Here is a 24484-nt window from a genome sequence, read left to right on the forward strand (position 1 = left end):
GCACATTGTTCTGACAATCATAGAAATGTCCTTACAAATGCTTTGGCCAAGCATATAGCCACTGCAGGTGCTGAGCATAATTCCAGTTTAGAATTTTGCAAGTTGTATTTAAAAATAAAAATGGGGGTGATTTAAAAAATAAAACGGAGCTGGTCAAATATAAATGGATTATTTTTTTTAGAGTTGACCATATGCCAGGTTTGAATGTGAATAACAGTATAAAACCTATTTTAAAAGATACACATGACAGAATATAAGCCTCAATGAGGCTCAGTTTTAAGGGAACTTTTATAAGATGTGGGGCACTTTAAAGATGTAATTGCTGCTATTATTAAGTTTTTACTTTGGCTGTGTTGTATATATGCTTGTGCTATGGTAGGACAATTTTATTAAACACTGAAGAAGAGTCTTTTAGTTGAAAGCTTTGTTCTGCTATTTATGCTGTTTATGTCCTGAGCTATTAAACTATTTATTGAATGGTGGATTTGGACTGTTTTTTCCTGGAATTCTGACTGCTTTTCATCAAAGTCCTTTGATTTGCTACAGACCTGTTACTTTGTGTTGTTGTAAAACCTAGGAGCAAATTTTCTCACCACTGCTCACTCATGACGGAACATTTAAACATTTTTATAGGACATTACTTCTCTACTGAGCTAATGCACCAACAAAGAAATGAATGTATTCATTAGACACACCAAATTTATTTTCTCAAACACCATTGTGCAACATCACAACAAGTGTTATAGCTGCAGCTGCAAAAAAAAGTACAACCTCCAGAAGTATATACTCCTATGGACCAAACACACAACAAAACCTGCCTGAAGTAGCCAGAACAGGAAAAACAACAATTACAGTACTGGTCAACATTTCAGGTTACATTGAGGACCACATGCCAATGTGCCACTTGTTAACTTAAACACCTCTTTTAGGTAATGTAATCAATTGTTATTGATAACATATGAAACTAAATTTCCACAAGACAAGCTCAGCGACAACCACAGATGTAGTATGCACCTTCAAACACCACTCCAAATGATGCAAAAAGACACAAGTTTATTGTAAAGCGCTTTTGTCTCTGTTTTTACAGAGACTTCCTCAGACAAATTTAAAAAGCAAACTTCAATATATTTAAATCAAACTTTAAAAATTCACATGACTCCCAAACACCTATCATTCACCAGAATGCATTCAAATAGTTAATTAGGCTCATTAATGAGTTTGTTCTCAATTAAGGGTGGAGCTTTCTTGTTCAGGCAGTAAACACTGCCCCCATTCTACTATGTAATCACACCACTATTCCTCAAGACAACTTATATAATTCAACACAATGTTACAAGATGAGATATCAAAAACATATAACCTTGATATTCATATAACCTTACTGATTATTAAAAAAAATTCTAAAAGTACACGACCAAAGAACAAAATAGCTTTTTAAGACAGGTCTTGAAATTCCTAAAAATAAATAACAAGTAAAAAATAAGAACACCCATCCAAAAATACATTCAGACTTACATGACAGTTACTTATTATGCTCTGGTAGTGCAGCTACAGTATTGTTACGAAATCTAACAAATAAAATGTATGCTACAATAAGTTACTTTGATTCCAAGTCCTAGGACATAAAAAAGCTACACTAGCAGGGCTATGAGGACAAATATACAATATAATAAATAAATGAAAACCAAGGAACAGTTTCCACACCTTCTACAAATAATAGTAAAGAGTATGGCATGTATAATAATAATAGCGCCACCATAAAGTTTTTTCTACAGACACGTAATAAATGTAGAAAAATAAATAGAAATAGAAAAATGAATAAATAAATAACGGGAGCCTCACTACAAAGTATGTTGATCTATCTAAGTAAGCTCTTCAATTTTAAAATGCACTTTATTGAATAGTTTTCATTTAAACCAGGTTGGTGGCAAACTTGTGTACGTAGTTGCCACAATAATTCTAGTCTCTCCAATAAAATTGCATCAGGCCCTCCCCTTATATCGGGAGGAATGCCATCAATAATCCTAAATTTAAAAATATGATTTGTATGTACTCCAATGTGTCTAGCCAATGCGTTCACTTGGTTATTTCTTCTGATGTTATACAAGTGTTCTTATATTTTCTCCCGCAGTTTTTTATCAGTTTTGCCTATATAAAACACAGAGCAAACCTGACATTGTGCTAGATAAACTACTCTCTTCAAGTTACAATTATATTTGTTCCTCGTAGAGTAATTTCTTCCTCTAATAGAAACATTTTTTACCTACCTCTATGTGTGTGCAATAATTGCACATACCACATTAGTACATACCCTGACTTCCTACACTAGACTTTTGTTTAGATGACTCAAGAATAGTTTTGAGGTTCCTTCCTCTTTTAAATACTACTTTCAGTATACCCTTTAATCTACTTGTTATAGTGGTGTTTGAACTGATAAACTCCCAGTTTTTATTTATAATCTCTAGAATTCTATGGATATCAATACTGTATGTTGTAATAAATCGAATTGTGTCCCCCTGCGTATTGGACTTGGATTCAGTTCCACTAAGCAGATTTTCTGGAGTTTGTCTCCTGTCTGCACTCAATATGGGTTTGTAAATGCCTCTCAATCTTTTTCCATGTACTTTCTGCATTAATTCCCTAACCATGGTTCTAGGGTATCCTCTTTTTGTAAACATACTTTCCAACATTTCACATTCTAATATAAATTCACTATTGTGAGATACCATCCTTGCAGCTCATACCAGCTGTCCCTTCACTACTGCTCGTTTTTGTGATGGGGATGGCAGCTAGTATAATACAGGAATGAGTTAGAATATGTATCATTTCTAAAAATTGAAGCTGCAAAGCAGTGATTATCATAATCCTTTCTCAGTTCAACATCTAAATATGAGATCCTTCTAGAACTGAACCTATAAGTAAATTTCAAAAAATTAGTTGTACTGTTCAGGTACTCAGTCAGGTTTGATGCTTCTACTTCTCCCCACTTAAACAAGAAGAAAATGTCATCCAAACGATGAGTGTAAAAACAAACAATATCCCTGAATTCTGTTTTTTTGTACATGTACTCCTTCCCCCAATAGGCCAGAACTAAGTTCGAGAAACTAGCTGCAACTGGGGACCCCATGGCTACCCCCACCTTTTGCAAGAGAAACTTCTTGTTAAATGTTATATAATTATTTGATAATATAATATCTAGGAGGTCAACGATGAGGTGTATTTCAGAGTCTGGAGCCCCAAACTCCTTCAATAATAGGCTGACCCATTCAATACCCATTAGATGAGGAATAGAACTGTACAAATCTTGTCCATCTACAGTTAAAAAAGTCAGTTCCTCTTGGAATTCTAACTTTTGAATGTTTTCCAAAAAAACTCCAGGAGTCCTTGCAAACCTGTGGTTGTTTGGCCACGTATTTTTTTAATATGCTGTCCACATGTTTAGTGCAAGCATATGTTATACTACCTCTCGCATCAACGAATGGTCTCACAGGGGGATTTTCAGAACATTTATGTATTTTAGACACCCCAAATGAAATTGGTACTCTGGGGGCTGGCATACTTAAATAATTGAAGGTAGAAAAATGAAATATTTTAAAGTCACCTTCACTGTTGTAAATTGTTTTCTGTTTGCCTGTAATCGTCCCCCTCATTTCCTTCTTTGGGCTCGTCCGTTCCTGCTGTAGTTGTAATACATACGTGGTAGACCCTGCTTCAGGCTGTAACCTGAGGCTTGATTCTGAAAATTTAATTCCGCTTGTGGGTTGGCTGTTGTTCTTAGTTGCCTCACATTCCCTCGGCCTACATAATTGGATGTATTATTAAATACATTGTTCCCTCCAGTACTCGTCTGATTGTTGTTTCTGCGAGCCACTTCACTCTCCACATAAAGTTCGTTAGTCAAACCAGCCTGTTGTGGCAAAGGTGATCCTCCCCTTCCATGAGTTCCACTAGTTGCTGCTCCCGTTTGAGATCCAGGCAGTTTGGGATAAGCTAGGCCAGCATCATATGCGTCCCTATCCCGGTTAAGTTTTTTTACTTTGGTACTCCTTAACTTGACCATGTGTGTGTCTATACTGGAAAATATACGTTCATATTCATATTTATATCTATTAAAAGACAAGTCCATTTTTATATTCTGATCAAGTGTTGTTGCTTCAACAATAAGATCTTTTATTATAATATGGCAATGTTTATTCATTACCTCAAGAAGTTCTAACCCATGCTTGTTAAAGAGTTTTAATAAGTCTTTATGAAAATCCGAGTCACCCATCAGTCCCATAGGGTACTGCCACGATCTTAAGCCTTTTGGCACCAGGCTCTCAGCAATACATTCCTTAAAATAAGATGTTTATAATTGTAGTTTTTTAATCTTTAGTAATGTTGCATCAAATACCTTCAAATTGTTTGTAATACTGGAATCTCCTCCATCCAGTTGTTCCGTATTGCCCATCGTACTAGATGTGGGAAGTTGGAATTGTGGGCAATCACATAACCACAAGTTAAAACTCTCTGGTGTAGTTCCATTAAGTCTCAAGGGCACAGCATCAACTGTTGTATTAGATGTATTGTTGCTCGGCCCTACTTGCAAATCTGGTCTAGGCAGTGGTAAGTGTAAACTGAGGTTAAGTAAATCATCCTGTACCACTGTGCTATTATGCCCATTGTTCTCTGTATTAATACCAGATGGAATTAGGCTCGAGTCCCAATGAATCAGTGATTGGGGCAAACTTGATTTGTTAATAAAATTATCCATTCTGTTAGCAAACGTTTCAACCTGTTGCGTTAATATTCCCATCAATATAGTTAGTCTTCCAATCTCATCTGCTGGCATAGGTAAAGGAGTGTTGTTAGTTAAAGCATCCATCCTGATAGCACAAACAAATTAAACTAAATTTCCACAAGACAAACTCATGGACAACCGCACATGTACTATGGACCTTCAAACACCACTCCAAAAGATGCAAAAAGACACAAGTTTATTGTAAAGCGCTTTTCGTCTCTGTTCTTACAGAAACTTCCTCAGACAAATTTAAAATGAAAACTTCAATATATTTAATTCAAACTTTAAAAATTCACATGACTCCCAAACACCTATCATTCACCAGAATGCATTCAAATAGTTAATTAGCTCATTAATGAGTTTGTTCTCAATTAAGGGCGGAGCATTCTTGCTCAGGCAGTAAACACTGTCCACATTCTACTATGTAATCGCACAACTATTCCTCAAGACAACTTACATAATTCAACACAATGTTAAAAGATGAGATATCAAAAACATATAACCTAGATATTTATATAGCCTTACTGATTATTAAATAAAATTCTAAAAGTACATGACCAAAGAAAAGAATAACTTTCTGAAACAGTTTTTTAAATTCCTAAAAATAAAAGGATCTCATTTAGATGTTGACCTGAGAAAGGATTACGGTAATCACTGCTTTGCAGCTTCAATTTTTAGAAAGGATACATATTCTGACTCATACCTGTATTATACTAGCTGCCATCCCCATCACAAAAATGAGCAGTAGTGAAGGGACAGCTGGTAAGAGCTGCAAGGATGGTATCTCACAATAGTGAATTTATATTGGAATGTGAAACGTTGGAAAGTATGTTTACAAAAAAAGGATACCCTAGAACCATGGTTAGGGAATTAGTGCAGGAAGTGCATGGAAAAAGATTGAAAGGCATTTACAAACCCATATTGAGAGCAGACAGTAGACAAACTCCAGAAAATCTGCTTAATGGAACTGAACAATAAGCAGGGGAACACAATTAGATTTATTACAACATACAATATTGATATCCATAGAATTCTAGAGATTATAAATAAAAATTGGGAGTTTGTCATTTCAGACACCACTATAACAAGTAGATTAAAGGGTACACCGAAAGTAGTATTTAAAAGAGGAAGGAACCTCAAAACTATTCTTGAGTCATCTAAACAAAAGTCTAGTGTAGGGAGTCAGGATATGTACAAATGTGGTATGTGCAATTATTGCACACACATAGAGGAAGGTAAAAATTTTTCTATTAGAGGAAGAAATTACTCTAAGAGGAACGAATACAATTGTAACTCGAAGGGAGTAGTTTATCTAGCACAATGTCAGGTTTGCTCCGCTTTCTATATAGGCAAAACTGATAGAAAACTGCGGGAGAGAATATACAAACACTTGTATAATATCAGAAGAAATAACCAAGTGAACGCATTGGTAGACACACTGGAGTACATACAAATCATATTTTTAAATTTAGAATTATTGATGACATTCCTCCCAATATAAGGGGAGGTCCTGATGCACTTTTATTGGAGAGACTAGAATTATTGTGGCAACTACGCACACAAGCTTGTCACCAACCCGGTTTAAACAAAAACTATTCAATAAAGTGCATTTTAAAATTGAAGAGTTTACTTAGATAGATCAACATACTTTGTGGTGAGGCTCCCCTTATTTATTTATTTATTCATTTTTCTATTTCGATTTATTTTTCTATATTTATTACGTGTCTGTAGAAAAAGTTTTATGATGGCACTATTATTATTATACGTGCCATACTCTTTACTACTATTTGTAGTAGGTATGGAAACTGTTCCTTGGTTTTCATTTATTTATTATATTGTATATTTGTCCTCATAGCCCTGCTAGTGTGACTTTTTTATGTCCTAGGTCTTGGGATCAAAGTAACTTATTGTAGCATACATTTTATTTGTTAGATTTCGTAACAATACTGTAGCTGCACTACCAGGGCATATTAAGTAACTGTCATATATGTCTGAATGTATTTTTGGATGGGTGTTCTTATTTTTTACTTATTTATTTTTAGGAATTTCAAGAACTGTTTTATAAAGCTATTTTTTCTTTGGTCGTGTACTTTCAGAATTGTATTTAATAATCAGTAAGGTTATATAAATATCAAGGTTATATGTTTTTGAAATCTCATCTTGTAACATTGTGTTGAATTATGTAAGTTGTCTTGAGGAATAGTTGTGCAATTACATAGTAGAATGTGGGCAGTGTTTACTGCCTGAGCAAGAATTCTCCACCCTTAATTGAGAGCAAACTCATTAATGAGCCTAATTAACTATTTGAATGCATTCTGGTGAATGATAGGTGTCTGGGAGTCATGTGAATTTTTAAAGTTTGATTTAAATATATTGAAGTTTTCTTTTTAAATTTGTCTGAGGAAGAGTCTGTAAGAACAGAGACAAAAAGCACTTTAAAATAAACTCATATCTATTTGCATCATTTGGAGTGGTGTTTGAAGGTCCATACTACATCTGCGGTTGTCAGTGAGTTTGTCTTGTGGAAATTTAGTTTCATTTGTTTGCGCTATCAGGATGGATGCTTCAACTAACAACACTCCTTTACCTATGCCAGCAGATGAGATTGGAAGACTAACTATATCGATGGGAACATTAACGCAACAGATTGAAACATTAGCAGAATGGATAATTTTATTAACAAATCAAGTTTGCCCCAATCACCGATTCATCGGGACTCGAGTCTAATTCCATCTGGTATTAATAGAGAACAATGGGCATAATAATACAGTGGTATAGGATGATTTACTTAACTTTAGTTTACACTTACCACTGCCTAGACGAGATATGCAAGTAGGGCCGAGCAACAATACATCTAATACAACAGTTGACGCTGTGCCCTTGAGACTTAATGGGTGCCCTTTAGACTTAATGGAACTACACCAGAGAGTTTTAACTTGTGGTTATGTGAGTGCCCACCGTTCTAATTTCCCACATCTCACACGATGGGCAATACGGAACAACTGGATGGAGCAGATTCCAGTATTACAAACAATTTGAAAGTATTTGATGCAACATTACTAAAGATTAAAAAACTACAATTAGAAACATCTTATTTTTAAGGAATGTATTGCCGAGGGTCTGGTGCGAAAAGGCTTAAGATCGTGGCAGTACCCTATGGGACTGATGGATGACTCGGATTTTCATAAAGACTTATTAAAACTCTTTAACAAGCATGGGTTAGAAATTCTCGAGGTAATGAATAAACATTACCATATTATAATTAAAGATCTTCTTTTGTGTTGAGATATGCATGAATGGGCATACCTTCATTGAAGGTTGTGTGTCAGGGCTGGCAACTCGGCATGTAAAAATCTACTGCCAATAATTAGCGGACCGGAGTTCTGCTGTGGCAACCTCTAACTGGGAAAAGCCGAAAGACTCAACAACATCGTTGAAGCAACAACCCTTGATCAGAATATAAAAATGGACTTGTCTTTTAATAGATATAAATATGAGTATGAACATATAGTTTCCAGTATAGACACACACATGGTCAAGTTAAGGAATACTAAAGTAAAATAACTTAACCGAGATAGGGCCGCATATGCTGCTGGCCTAGCCTCTCCCAAACCACATGGATCTCAAATGGGAGCAGTGACTGGTAGAACTCGTGGAAGGGGAGAATCACCTTTGCCACAACAGGCTGGTTTGACTAGCAAATTCTATGTGGAGAGTGAAGAGGCTCCCGGAAGCAACAACCAGACGAGTACTGGAGGGAACAATGTATTTAATAATACATCCAATTAATTAGGCTGAGGGAATGTGGGGCAAATACAGCCAACCCACAAGCGGAATAAAATTTTCAGAATCAAACCTCAGGTTACAACCTGAGGCAGGGTCTACCACATGTGCATTACAACAACTACAGCAGGAATGGGAAAGCCCCAAGAAGGAAATGAGGGGGACGGTTACAGGCAAACACAGAATAATTTACAACAGTGAAGATGACTTTAAAATATTTAATTTTTCTAGCATTGATATTGATACAACATTGGCGGATGTTCTAGCCAAAGGACTAACATTTGTTCCAACTAAAAAAGCAACAACTGAAGACATACTGATAGATTTGAATCTGTTTGTACGAAAACTTAATTTACAACTACTTTTTGGTGATAAACCTCAAGAGCCTTGCACACTCCATATTGCTAGTACATATAACCCACCATTATGTCCGACATTAGCAATTTTTGAACGTATATGTGAATTAGACATATACAATCATGTAAATACTTACAGGTAATCAAAGCAATTTAATGTGACTAGAAGTGAAAGACAGGCCCTTGCACTTTTAGAGGGGGCTGCTGTTAGAGTAATGCAGCTGGACAATGGAGGGGGACTAGTAATAAAACAAACTGAATAATGCATACAACAGATTGAAATCTACCTTAGATGAATGGTTTATTGAAGCAAGAATTGATTTGACTACCTTCAATTATTTAAGTATGCCAGCCCCCAGAGTACCAATTTCATTTGGTGTGCCTAAAATACATAAATGTTCTGAAAATCCCCCTATGAGACCACTCATTGATGTGAGAGGTAGTATAACATATGCTTGCGCTAAACATGTAGACAGCATATTAAAAAAATACATGGCCAAACAACCACAGGTTTGCAAGGACTCCTGGAGTTTTTTGGCAAACATTCAAAAGTTAGAATTCCAAGAGGAACTGAATTTTTTAACTATAGATGTACAAGATCTGTATAGTTCTACTCCTCATTTAGAGGGTATTGAATGGGTCAGCCTATTATTGAAGGAGCGTGGGGCCCCAGACCCCGAAATACACCTCATCGGTGAACTCCTAGATATTATATTATCAAATCATTATATAACATTTAACAAGGAGTTTTTCTTGCGAAAAGTGGGGGTAGGTCCCCAGCTGGAGCTAGTTTCTTGAACTTAGTTCTGGCCTATTGGGAGAAGGAGTACGTGTTTGTTTTTACACTCAGCGTTTGGATGACATTTTCGTGTTGTTTAAGTGGGGAGAAGTAGAAGCATCAAACCTGACTGAGTACCTGAACAGTACAACAAATTTTTTGAAATTTACTTATAGGTTCAGTTCTAAAAGAATCTCATATTTAGATGTTGAACTGAGAAAGGATTACGGTAATCACTGCTTTGCAGCTTCAATTTTTAGAAAGGATACATGTTCTAACTCACTCCTGTATTATACTAGCTGTCATCCCCCATCACAAAAATGAGCAGTAGTGAAGGGACAGCTGGTATGAGCTGCAAGGATGGTATCTCACAATAGTGAATTTATATTGGAATGTGAAACGTTGGAAAGTACGTTTACAAAAAGAGGATACCCTAGAACCATGGTTATGGAATTAATGCAGGAAGTGCATGGAAAAAGATTGAGAGGCATTTACAAACCCATATTGAGTGCAGACAGGAGACAAACTCCAGAAAATCTGCTTAGTGGAACTGAATCCAAGTCCAATACGCAGGGGGACACAATTAGATTTATTACAACATACAGTATTGATATCCATAGAATTCTAGAGATTATAAATAAAAACTGGGAGGTTATCAGTTCAGACACCACTATAACAAGTAGATTAAAGGGTATACTGAAAGTAGTATTTAAAAGAGGAAGGAACCTCAAAACTATTCTTGAGTCATCTAAAAAAACGTCTAGTGTAGGAAGTCAGGGTATGTACCAATGTGGTATGTGCAGTTATTGCACACACACAGAGGACGACATGTCAGAATCCTATAAGGTTTCTATTGATAAAAGGGGTGGCCCATGGAAGACCATGTTAGAATATCGTGAATTATACTGGCAGCTGGTTTTAGAAGCCAGTAGATGGCCAGGTCTAAATGAGACTGTCTCCATCACCCCGGTTTTAAAACTGAGAGCTGCTAAGTTATAGCACTCACATTTCACCCATATTTTATTGCAACATTTTTGTATTTTTTTATTTTTAAGTATTTAAGTATTTATTGTGATGGTTTATACTTGGATAGGTTTTATTATATTTATTTTACTTATAATATATATTTATGGTGACACCTACAAAAGTTTCATTGAGCATTTTAAGCATAATTTATGGTATTTACTTATTTATTTATGTAATGTACTTTTAAATTCTCATCCTCAAACTTTTAATTAACTGTACTTAATTGTTTCTTAGCATTTTATTGGTCCAACTAGTTTGAATTGAGTATTTATTGAACTAATTGAACAAAATGGCTGTATCTGACGAAGTGTGTAAACGAAAACGTACTGGTTGTGTGTCAGCATTAATATATTATTGTGACCTAATACCCAGCTGGATTTTACTGTGGTTTTAGATTAAATATTTTTTACACTGTGAAAACGACTGTTGAGCGCTCTTTTCTGTTTATTTATGTACATGAATATCCCATTCATACAGTTCATGTAAAGTCTGCTAATACAGTATTAACATATTACAAGGGAATGCAGCATCAAAACTACATCACAGTACAGAAATCATACTAAGCTGCAATACAATGTAACACCGAAATCTGATTGCACATGCAAGGGTACTGTAACATCACTACCATACAAGCAACTGCAAACCATCTTGTTTTGCATTTCATTGACAGCTTACAATTGTCAATTCATGACCTTGTAACAATTACCATGTATATTATCAGGAGCTGTTCACATTAAGGCCTGATAAACAGAACTAAATTGCAAATTACAGATGTGACATTCATATCTTTGAGATGTATTCATAATACCTGTATTCCTTACTCACTACCAACACAGGTTACGAATTATGTCAGTTGACATGGTGGCTGCAGTCCTATATGGTTTGAATTTCTCAGTTTAGCTAAACTTGTGTTGAGACCATCACTGGCAACCACCAGTGGCAATCGTGGGTTCTTTACAAGTGGAAATGTAACTGGCAGGGTGACAGAATCAGCTGTTATACTGACACCAACAGCAATGTAGCAACTGCCTCATGCACACTGACAACCCTCTCCTCTTACCTCCCAACACTCAGACTTGTGAGAGATGCACTTATGTATCCAAACTGGAAGCCACACACTCTCCAGCCAAGACCGGAATAGCTGGTCAAGAGGAGAAGGTCAACACTTGCACCACACCACATGGAACACATAACCCTCCAGAACACATACCAGCCCTGCCTTCACATAAAAACACAAACCACGCATCCACCTTTGTGGAGGCTCTCAATAAAAATCTATCCAAACAGCAGAGACATTTAAGGCAGAAATGCACCCAACCACCACAACACAACACTAATCACGAGACACATAACTCTCCTAAATAGTGTGCCACTCAACCAAAGCCCCTAAGGCACAACAGCATACCCAACACACTAGTCATAGTTGACTCAATAGTGAGGCACACTGATGTCCCACTCACTAGGTTGAATAAGGAGAAAGTAACAGTCAGCTGCCTGTCAGGCACCAGGATCCAACACATAATATGCACTCAAGTCCCTCAACAACAGGTACAAATATGACTCTGCCATTGTACATGTGGGTGTGAATGACCTGAGACATACCTCCCTGGACTACATGAAAAGAGACATGGAGGAGCTCTTGGATTATGTAGCCCAGGCGGGTATGACCCTAGCCCTGAACAGCATCATACCATCATCCAGAATGATACCACAGTATAACCAGAAAATTATTGATTTCAACAACTGGCAGATTAAGTAATAACTTTACCCCTCCCCCAAAAGGACCAATCACAATACCAGTAGATTGCCAGGCACCCAGTATTACTGCTGCACAGGTTAAAACAGCACTGTTCAAGACTAAGAATACAGCTTCTATGGGATAAGACAATATCCCTGGATGCATTCTACATGAACTACAGAGTGAACTGGCACCTCATCTGTGTGCCCTGTTCAGTCACAGCTATTCGTCAGGCTTTGTCCCTACCAAATGGTGCACTGCTACAGTCATCCCTCTCCACAAAGGAAGAGTGACTACAGACCTCTGGAATTAGAACCCAATTAGCCTGATGAGTCTGATATGCAAAGGTATGGAATGCATCATCAAGGACCTAATAAACAAGGATATAGGGAATCTTCATACTCTGGATCTTACAGTTTGTTTTGTGAAGGGTAGATCATGCCTGCTGAACTTGGTCAACTTCTTTGAGTCATTCACCAGAGCTGTGGATGAAGGCAAGGTGATTCATACAGCCTACCTTTATCTGGCCAAGGCCTATGCTACCGTTTCCCACTCAGGAATCATAGAAAAACTCACTAAGCTAGGCATAAACCCCTATATCACTAGGTGGGATGCAAACTGGCTCACAGATAGAACCCACAGTGTGAAAGTAGCTGACTCCAAGTCAGACTGTCGACCAATCATGAGTTGAGTCCCACAGGGTTCAGTCCTGGGTGCTCTCCTGTTTGGTATCTAGCTCTCTGAATTCCAGTCCAGCATGCCTAAAGCTCATTGCCAAAAAATGTGTCATCATCCCCTTTGGGAAAAAACCTAGTTCCCTTGAATTAACACATTGATGGTAGTCCACTGAACACAGAAGGCGTATAAGAGATCTGGGAACACAGGCTGACAGCAACCTCTCTTTTGACCACCAGACCACCACATTGCAACTGTGGTCAGAAAGTCCTTCTATGTGGCACATCTCATTACTAAGGGTTTTACATCCAGGAAGAAAGAGGTCATTGTCTCCCTGTACTCTTCCCTCATTAGACCAATCATCGAGTACAATCCCCTATTTGGCATGCACCTCACTAGACACCTGCAACAACTGGAGAGGCCACAAAAGTACCTCACAAAGAGGACCCTAGGCCTTAAACACTTGTCCTATATGGACAGACTCAAAAACCTCCAACTATTCTCTGTCTCATATCACCTACTTAGAGGCAATCTCTGCTTGACTTACAAAGCCATGTCTGTCTCAGCTTTGTTAGAAATGCTACATCTAAAGAAATCCCAATCCCTCCACACCACATGCTCCAGATACCTCAACCTCATTACCACAATCAACAGAACATGCTGGAGGGACATGTCCATAACCCAGAGACTGCCCATGCTATGGAATAGACTTCCCATACATGTCAAGCAGAGCACCTCACTGACCCTCTTCAAGAGAAATCTTGATGAGTGGATGGGAAATAGAAAATTCACCCTGGGGATCACTCCAGTGGCTCTACTTGACAGAGCCACTAGGAACTAAGGTTGGGTGGCATGAAACCAGGGTAATCCTATGGGCTAGGCTTGTAAAGGCTCCAGGGCCATTAGCCTAGTACATACCTACGAACCTATGAACTAGAAAATAGACACATTCCAGTTTATTAACGTATAACTTTAAGTTAAGTTCTGAATAATGTTTGCAGATTCTTATAGACTGATATTCATGTGGAGTGCCTGGTCTAGTACTGCTGTTTGTGGAGAATGATATTTCTGTTTGGTCAGTAAGCAGGATCTGTCAAAAAGTATGATAAGAGCAGTTGTAAACTGCAGTTTGTCACGGGGGGTGAATAATGTCCCTGTGCTAATAACCTCTTAGTAAAATACTATACTACCTTTAGAAAACACAAAATATAACAAGGCAAGATAAAATGAAAATAAACTCAGTAATCTAGAATGCTGGTGCTTCTGTAGTAGCATCAAAGCAGCAGCTGTTGAAAATGGCTGCCAGATTCAGATTTCCAAGGTGAGTTATTTCCCTGACCCCTGGAGAGATGTCCAAAATTAAACAGGTAGATATACAATCATCATAATTATTTCAAACCAGTCTCTCATTCAGTAAGTCAGAGTCCATGGTATTTTACTTGCAAAGCACAATTTAAACTGAATCCCAAAAGGCTGAAAATTCAAAAGAACTGAACACATTTTTATGCAGGGGTCTAGCCCCCCTGCACCCCTCATGTGGGGGCTGTGCCCCCATACCCCCTGCTAACTATGTATACCAACTCCAAGATCGCACAACAGTGGAGAAGGGGTAAATTCCATCATTTAGTATTTTGAATTTTCAGTCTTTTGGTTTTTCAGTCTTCTAAAGTAGACCCAATAGTCACAGTGAAAAGGGGAATTTTGGACAGAATACCATGAAAACCCTCCCCTACTCATACTGACACATGCTGTGAGTTCTTTTACAACAACCTTGTACCTGCAACTCAACTAATGGGTCTTAGTTTAACACCTCATTGATTCAGTCTGACTAAATAAGACTGTTAAATTCTAGCTGCATCCACATAGAAACATGTCAGTTAATGCTTTACAATTTATTGTAGCTGTTGACAAAATAATATTTTATTCTTCACAGTCTTTTTTCACAAATTTTTTTCACATTTGTATTTCAGATTCTGCTGTAACTCTAAAGAAAAATAATTGCAGTTTTTTTATACATTTTTTCCATTTCAGCATTTTGCTGCACTTTTGGTACAGCAGATTAGTTTTTTATAAAGTTTGCTACTTAATCTTCCACATTTCTCCCAATTACCTAGATTTCAAGTGAGTTTCTTGAAGCACCTCCCAAAACTTAAGCTTGTGGGTTACCATTGCATCCCTTTGATACACTACCAACTCTTCATTACAACGTACCATTTGCACCTAAGAGGGTAAGTCATGACTGAATAGCCTACAACTTGGCAGGCTCTGACTGAATCTTATGACCACCTACTCAGTTACCTAAATAAGGCATTTAGGTAACTGAGTAGGTGGTCAGTTACCTAAATAAGGCATTTCTGCCATTCCTACCTGACATTTATTGGCCTAAAAATGTAACCCTTCCCTTTTTAGCCTTCCAAACTTCCTCTTAGTATGCTGAACATGTTGTTGGCATGACTGACTATAGATTATAATGTCACCTAGGTAAGGAAGGGCATAGTCTCTAACTCTCAACAAGATGCAATCTACCAATCTCTGTTAAATTGCAAGGGCATTTTTCATTTCAAAAGGTATTTTGATGCACTCAAACAATCTGAGGGAGTAAGAGAATCTGACCACTGTCTTGCTGTAGGTGTTATAGTTATCTACCAGTAACCCTTAATCAGCTCGATCAGCCCCCAACAAACTCTTCTAAGGTTTCATCTTCCTAAGCATGAGTAAACATCTGACTCTGCATGACTATTAATTTTTCTACAGTCTACACACAACCTAGTGCTTACATCTTTTTTTGGCACAATTATTAATAAAGGGTTCCATAGACTGATGACGTCTTGTATTAACCTTGTATTCAGCATGCCTTGCAGTTGCTCCTGCATGGTTTGCTTAAGTCTCTCAGGTACCCTGCAAGGATCTTGTCTATAGTTCATAGGTTTATAAGTAGTTATTAGGATTTCGGTCCAGGGGACCATTAGGAGCAAAGCCCAAATTCCTATTTGTCCCTAAGTAATGTCCAGTTAAGTGACTTGCTCATGATCATACAGCAGCTAAATGAGGGCTGTAGGATTCAAACCTTCTACCACAGGAACTACAGCTCACAGCCTTAACCCTATGCACCAACTGCCAGACAAATCTTTGGTTCAGTGTCCATGTGTTGCACTGCCAGTTAAATACACTTGACTTAGCAATGAACATGTCCCCAGACTCCTGTAATACAGCTTGAATTTCCTTGATAGGAGAAGTGGGTAACTGCTGCAAAAGCACTACCTCATACACCAAGTTATTAGATCACACCTAACCAAGAAGGTCTATCATTGGATTCCCATCTGATTTCTCCTGTAAATCATCAGAGACACTGAGTACCAGTGTCTCCCTCTACCATGGCAGGACTTCATCACATTAAGATTGATACTGATTGTGCCTCAGTCTCTTCCTGGCAACTCTAAAATGCATTTAACATTATTTACCTTTCTCGCAACAGTGAAATTACTGTCACATCCTGCCTTCAGTTTATTGTATCAAGTACAAATAAGTGCCATTACTTCCTACCTAGTACTATATTTCCAAGCACTGTCTGTACAGTCATACCTGACCTTTTGCAGCAGATCCGCTTACCTTAGGTACTCCTGTGCAAGTGCTATGAACTCTGTAAGTCTATTCTGTATGGCCTGTCCACCGCTGACTCCTTGTGGTAGTCACAGTCACCCTCCCACTCATAACAAATCTAGGAGCCCTTTCACTCTTTGAAAGAACAGTAACTCAAGTGGCAAAAAAATATGAACTCTTGGGTCACTTGTCTGTACACAAAGAGGAGCTGAGACAGCTACTTGTCCCACTGTGTTTAAACTGACCTGCAAATGATATCAACATGGTCTTAAGACTTGAGGTAAACCTCTCTACTCATTGTTTTGAGGATGGCAAGGCTTAGTCTTCAGATGTTTTATCCGTCAACTCCTCCACAAGGAGGGCTGACATGAAATTAGCTCATCTGGCAGTATGTCCCATGGAGTAACTACCATGTTGAAAATCTCTAGCATAGCATACCACCACAGAGTACCTAGAAATATAACCCATAACCATCAACATATACCTCTTAACTGAAGTAATTGGTGTACTAAGAGACCTTACAACAGCAATAGCTGCCCTTTGAAATTGTTGCACAATAATATGCAAATGTACCAATGCAACCTTAGCATTATTTACTACTGTGCTAACCTTTTGGAAATATTCACACATATTACAGTACTAGCTGACATCCTCTGTAATCCCAAGCCAACCGAAGATTTGTACTCACCTCCTTTTTGTGCACTTAATGCCCAAATGGCCTGAAAAATGTATATCAGTGACTATGGCCAGAAGTACTCTATGGTAGACATATGGTTTACCAACTGCCATATCACATCTTTCTATTATTCCCTTCAGGAGTCTGTTGTCTGTATAACAAACCATTGCTCTAGTACATAGGTTACCCTGCCCTTGATAAAAAGGAACCTCCATAGTTACTTCCCTCAGTTTCTGTAAAGTGGAATCTGAGACTCTGGGTTGCATTGCCTCTTTATAATACTCCCACATGTTCATTCAGAAGCCTGGCACCTTTTAACATCTGTGGTTCATCCTCTCTCTTTTCCAAGCCAGCCTTATGTGGGATTGAAGTAAAAAGGTTGACTACATCAATGGTGATAAAAATAATATTGGTATTCTCTGTTACTTGGGTGTCCCTTACACTGGTCAAAAAAATCCCATGAGTCCTTTAAAACATTACTAGCACTCATGGATAGTGCTTTTAATTTGAAATCTAAGTATTTTGCTATAGGTGCAGTAACCGATTGGCCAGCAGCAATGATTGGCCTTAAAGAGGGTTTCTCAATGTATTTGTGGACCTTTGGGATCCCGACAATGGATGGTACCCTAGGCTCTTTGTTAAACAAAAATTTAACGGTCTCAATGTCCAAACAACCCTCGAGTACCAAATCATTCAATATACCAAAGATTTTTTTATATGCTATGTGCACTTCATTAACAGATGCCATAGTATATTTACTGTCATCTAACAATAAATCCATCATCTTCCCCTCGTACATAACAGTATCAATAAGGACCATACCACTCCCTTTATCCGGTTTCATCACCCTGATGTATTTATTCATTCTAAGAAATTCCAAAAGTACTTTCTCATCGCTATTCAAGTGGGGTCTAACCTCGTTGGTGCTTGTTCTTTCCCTTAATTCTTTGTCTAAAATATGTTCAAAGTTTTTTAACTGCGGATGCAGTAGGGGGTTCCATACACTTTTCTTTTTCAATGTATCACTTGTCGTGCTCTGCCCATCTAATAAAAGCTCCAAGTTATTTTTGCATATAAACATCCTTACATCAATTAAAACTTTGTTAATCTCACATTTCCTATTCAGAACAAACTTAAAACCTTTAGAAAAAGGTCAAAATACACTGTTGTAATATCTGTAATTAAAAATGGTGTGACCATTGTAAGTTAATTGTGATCCTTTCCTCATAACAGTCGAACCTCCCAAAGTGTCTTCTATCTGCCTTTTTGATTGTTCCATCCCCTCCAGTTGCCCTGATGGTAATTGGTTGTGCTCTTGTTCTTTAACCACTTGGACCACTGGAGGGGGATATTCTAAAGGGTCATTGTAATTATTTACTGGGACTATTCCTTCAAATTCAACTTGTTCCCTATATTCATTGAGTCTCTGGCCCTGATCCACATCTCTACCATAATGTTTGGTATTTCCATTTCCAAAATTTATAGGGCCTTTAGGTTTAGGATATTGGATATTTTGTTCATATTCAAAAAGGTCCCTATTAATTTTCCGCTTTTTCCTGTCAACAATATGCTTCACTTTATCATCAATTTCAGCCCTTAAATTAAAATATCTTTTCTTCTCATCCTCCACAGTAAACAATAAATCATTCATTAACATATAACTGATATTGTTAATTCCTACATTCAGTGTTTCCAAGAATTTCTCATCATGCTTAATAATGGCCATAAGAATATCCAGGACACATGAATCAAAGATTCTAATCAAGTCCATATGGAAATCCGAACCCTCCTCAGCATTATTAGGGTATCTGTACATCCTTAAACCTTTCGGTACTGTTTTCAATTTAATACACTTCCTAAGATATGCATTATCAGCGCTTAATGTTTTAAACTTAAAAAGTAAATCACACAATTTAGATAAATTGTTGTTATAAGTGTCATTTTCATCATCCGTTACTACAACAGCATCAAAAGTCACATTCTTGTTTAGCCAGGTACCTAAATTAACCTGGTACCTGTCTGTGCTGTTGGAAGAATTTAAACAGTCACCATGAGGCAGTTTGTTGTGCCCAACATTGTCGTTGGTAGTTTCACCTCGTTTATTCAATGTTCCTTTAATTCAAAACAACTCCGGGGTTTTTTGTCCATCGAAACTAGACGTAAACTGCCCATTAGTCTCTCGAACAACACCACTAACACCAGGGACTGCATCTCCCTGACTGCTCAAAACTGCTTCTTGGTTCCCAGGAAGTGATGTCACAGAATTTTGTTTAATTAAACAGTGACACAACGTCATCATTAAATCCACAAGTTGCGTGACCTTACTCAGCATGTCACAAATAGCACTATCACCTTTGCTACCACCTTGGGCAGCTTCCGTGGAAACAATAAGCCCGTCCATCCTCAATAATAGCCAAAACCAAGTCCAGGAGGAAAGCACTCAAGTAAACCAATAAATAGAAAGGAGCACTCGACAGCCATTTCCACAGTGTAAAAAATATTTAATCCAAAACCACAGTAAAATCCAGCTGGGTATTAGGTCACGATAATATATTAATGCTGACACACAACCAATAGGTTTTCATTTACACACTTCATCAGATACAGCCATTTAGTTCAATTAGTTCAATAAATACTCAATTCAAACTAGCTGGACCAATAAAATGCTAAAAACTTTTAAGTACAGACTAGATTAGTCTTACACGGAAGCGCCAGTCTAAGAGTATGAAGGCAGTGCACCATGCATATTAATGAGGGCACGCTGCCTCAACTCTGAAGCTTACACGGAACGTTGATGAGTGTAGGGGGCGTGTCGGACTGCCGAGCAGTCCAAAAATCCATGCCCCTGCAATGAAGAAGTGCCGCAATGTCAAGTTACATGAGCGAGTCCGCTCACATGTGCACAATGTAACACTACACTCCCACATATGTTAAACAACTGACAAAATTAAAAATAGAAAGATTTCTTAATTTTTTTATTTCATCCACTATAGCTGCCTGTATTTGTGCATGTTTGCGTGGGTTTGCCCATTGCTTAGCTACAGTTAGCAGCTTAGACACCAGAAGAGGATAATAACAAAAATATATGCAAATTAAGCAAAATAGTGATAGTGCAGTGGTTAGAGCCTTCGCACAAAGAGGAGGCATTCCCGGTTCAAGTCCCACTACTGCATGGTACATTTTCTGTTGAAAATCTGTATACAAAAATATTTCCTGACATTTTTAATGTATAAGTTTTCTAAAAAGCATTGAAAAGTTAAATGAAGTAGTGAACGGATTATATATATATATATATATATATATATATATATATATATATATATATATATAAAGGTGAAATGGTTATGCATTCTGAGGCATGAGTACCCTATTTTAAGCAATATAAAGTACAGCTAAGCACATTTTACCAGTATTGAGCATATTTAAATCCAATTGCTCGTAGCTGCGCACCGCGTTAACCAGCACAATGTCTTTGCGCATAGCTGTGCACAGTGCTAACCAGCGCAATCACAACGTATTTGCGCGTAGCTGCGCACCGCACTAACCAGCACAATGTTGGGCAACACCGAGCAATGTCAACCAACGTTGAGCAACGTTGAGCAACGTTGGGCAAAGTCGGGCAAAGTTAAGCAAATTTGGTTAAACACTGCCACACCTCCTTTACTGTACCTTAACCAGTCAGGTCTGCCCAGTAGGAAAATAAAAAGCAGTGACAGGGCTCGAACTCAGGATACTGAGCACTATAGTCACAGTACTTAACCATTAAGCCATAACAGCATTTCATAAACATGCACTTTCAACAGACACATATCTATCAAAGGAATTTTAAACAGTGCCAACATCAGCAAAGCAGGTGTGCCTACAGCTGAGTTTTTTCAAAACTGGCCAATCACAAATAAGTGCGGAAAATGAGGCATATTTAAGCTCCACAGGTGGGAATACTTGCTATAACTGGTTGTAGCTTCCTTCTGCAGTCAGCATGGCTGGTGTTGGAAAAAGCACTCAATTTAGAGTGCAACGCTAGGGCATTGAGGAGTCCAAAGTAATGGTTTGGCTCCTTGTCTGAAATCATGAGGAAAGACACCTGCGGGGCCAGTACCAGGGTACCCAATATAAAACGGAGGCCTGGAACAGTCTTGCTCATAATCTTACCAGTGCCACTGGTGTTCCTCGGAATGGTAAGCAGGTCAGGCACCATTATTCTGACCTAAAGCGATGTAGGAAGGATCAACTGGACCAGTGGATGCAGGAATCCTGTGTGATGCCTAATGCCTCAGTACTAAGTAGCCATTGTATTAAGTAGTTAAGAATTGCTATGCTTGTCTATACTATGGATAGGTATGTCTCATTATCACTGCATTTACTTCACAGCTGCAGGTGTCCGGGCTATGAATCAGCAAGCACATGAAGATAGGCTGCAAAGGCTGCATTATCAGGCAGGTTAGTTATTATTCTGCATGTACTGTTATATAAAATAAATGAGAGAGCCTTCAAAAAGTGTTTTAACCCAATAAATAAAGGTATAATAATCCTTCAATAAATGTATAATTCCTGGAGTGTGTCTGTGTCATTTTCTTTGATATGTTGTTGTACTGTTGCATTCTACAAATAGTAGTGTTGTATTAAGCAGTGTCAACCCACACTTGGGTAGGCCCATATAACGTGGATGAAGTGAGTGCCAGTAGCTTTTATGCATATTTACAGCCTTCAACTGTTGGTTCATGCCCAGCATGTACAGGTTAATCTGGCACATGAGTAGCATGGTATTGTGTTCCCCAGAAATGTCAGTGTGCTGCCAGAAATGTAGGGAGCTGTTAACATATAACTGATACTTTCACCTGAACATATCTAGATAATAATTATATGAAAGTAGAGCTGTCAGTGTACCATCTTAGCAGTAGTGTGTGTGAGCAACTCTCAAAATATGTAGCAGTAACATCTGCATCTTGGACAGTTTGTATGTAAGATACAGCTCATGTATATAATGATCTAGCAATATCCAATTGCACAATATAAGGACATTGGGTAGTGTAATAATACATGTAAGGGACATATAACTGAAATTAATAGGAATGTAGTGAAAACTAGAAGGATATATAAGTTGTTAATTTAGCTATCTTTTTCCACCCTACTGTATGTGCATAAAAAATGCAATTCCACACCTCAATCGGTATGTCTAATCTTAAAACATTTGTTGGGACATATGTCCATTGGTTTATAAATATTTGCATTTATTTCTATGCATGTGCCCTGTTAAAATACCACAATATTGGTGGTCTGTTGCCATCAATTCAACCTGCATGCTGTTGTAATGTCCACTATTGTTCTATATATGCATGTGCTATGCTTGCTTTTCAACTGTTGAAAATCTGGTGTGTTGGGTTAATGGGAATACTTCTGCATGCTGTTATAACTAATTGGGAATGCTGTTGACTGTTACTAACCCATATCTTTATTAAAGTCTCCAAAACATAGTTTGTATGTATGAGAAGGCCGGTGCCAGCAGACCCACCTGTCCCACCTCAGTTGGCCATGGCACCTGGCACCAGCAGATCTGGTGCCCAGCCTGGGACCTCCTCCACTGGCCCTGTGCCACCTTTGGGTGGAAGTGCTGCAGGGGATGGGGCTTGGCCCCCCCGTGCAAGCATGGGAGGAGGAGGGCCACCTATCACCCTTTGAATGGTCCGGGCTGCGGTGCGTAGTGAGATTGAACGTTCCATTGCAGAACCTCTACGCCAGCTTGAGGCTCGAGTGGCACAACTCCCGGGTCAGCCTGGCCCTCCTACACAGACCCCAGCACAGCCATCACAGCCATAAAAGTGCAGTGGTGACTGCCCATGGGTGGGCACCTCAGTCCCACTGTTTCCATCTGGGGGCTCATGGGCTTGCGATTTCCAAACATCCCTCCCTGTCAAAGGTGTTTACCCACCACATATCATATACCGCCCCTGTATACGTCTTGTTTGTCTTGTCTGTTTACCTCCCAAACCTACCTCCCCAAATATACATATATAGTGGGTACTGGAAGCAGCAACATTAGGTCTAAGTACAAAATGTAAATCTCTGGTTACACCCCTGGCTTCTGATATAAGAACTATACCAACCTTCTGTCTTAAACAATGATGTCCACAGCAAACAAGGATGATCTCCATCTTGGAAAGCTGAAAGGGCCACGCCTACATGAGTTAGCAATTTATAGTACTGGGTTGCTATGACAGTGATTACTGAAATTACTACACAGCAGGCTGCATGCAATTAGCAAATGGAGGCCACTAATTGGTTCAGAGGCCATCACATGCTCATGTGCAAATTCCTACAAAAGCAGACTGCAATCTCTACCAACAAACTCAATCACTCTATTGCAGAGACTGACAGAGAGAAAGAGAGAGAGAGAGACAGAGAGAGAGAGAGAGAGAGAGAGAGAGAGACAGAGAAAAGGAAAAAGAAAAATAAATATTACCAAATCATACAAAGGAAAGGTATGTGATACATATGTATTTACTGGCATGTAGTAGATGTTATTGAAGAATAGTCTACATAATGTGAACCATTCACATGTGGCAGCAGTACTACTTTATGCACAGATGTTCTGCTTAACTACTGCTATGGACAATACTGTGTGTACCTGTGGGCAGTGGGATAAACCTATGAAATGTGTAGCTCAGCATTAAATGTCAAATATCTGATCTATGCTATTTGTGTTCTGTACAGTAGTGTGGCCAATGGCTGTTGGGGGGATTAGCACTGACATTATATAAACATGGGTGTGACAGAACAACACATGCATGATAGTCATATTAAAGTGTAGCTTAGCATTGGCAACTGCTGTAGCAGTCTAGTATGCTTATCTAGCATCTGTAGCCATACATACCCCCCTAATGTTAGTGTGTGTTCATATGTGACACCTGTTTGTGTTGCAGCAAGGCCCAACAGTTCATCTGTGAGGTCCAGGGACTTACTACAGTGTGGAGCTTGTGTGTGTATGCCACACACATACGGAGAAATATATATGTGTCATATATTTTCATATCTGTATATGTGCATAGAGCAGGGGACATATTGCAACTGTTTG

This window comes from Protopterus annectens, chromosome 12.part0, assembly GCF_019279795.1.
Source record: "Protopterus annectens isolate FY-2018-M chromosome 12.part0, PAN1.0, whole genome shotgun sequence".
Lineage (NCBI taxonomy): Eukaryota > Metazoa > Chordata > Ceratodontiformes > Protopteridae > Protopterus > Protopterus annectens.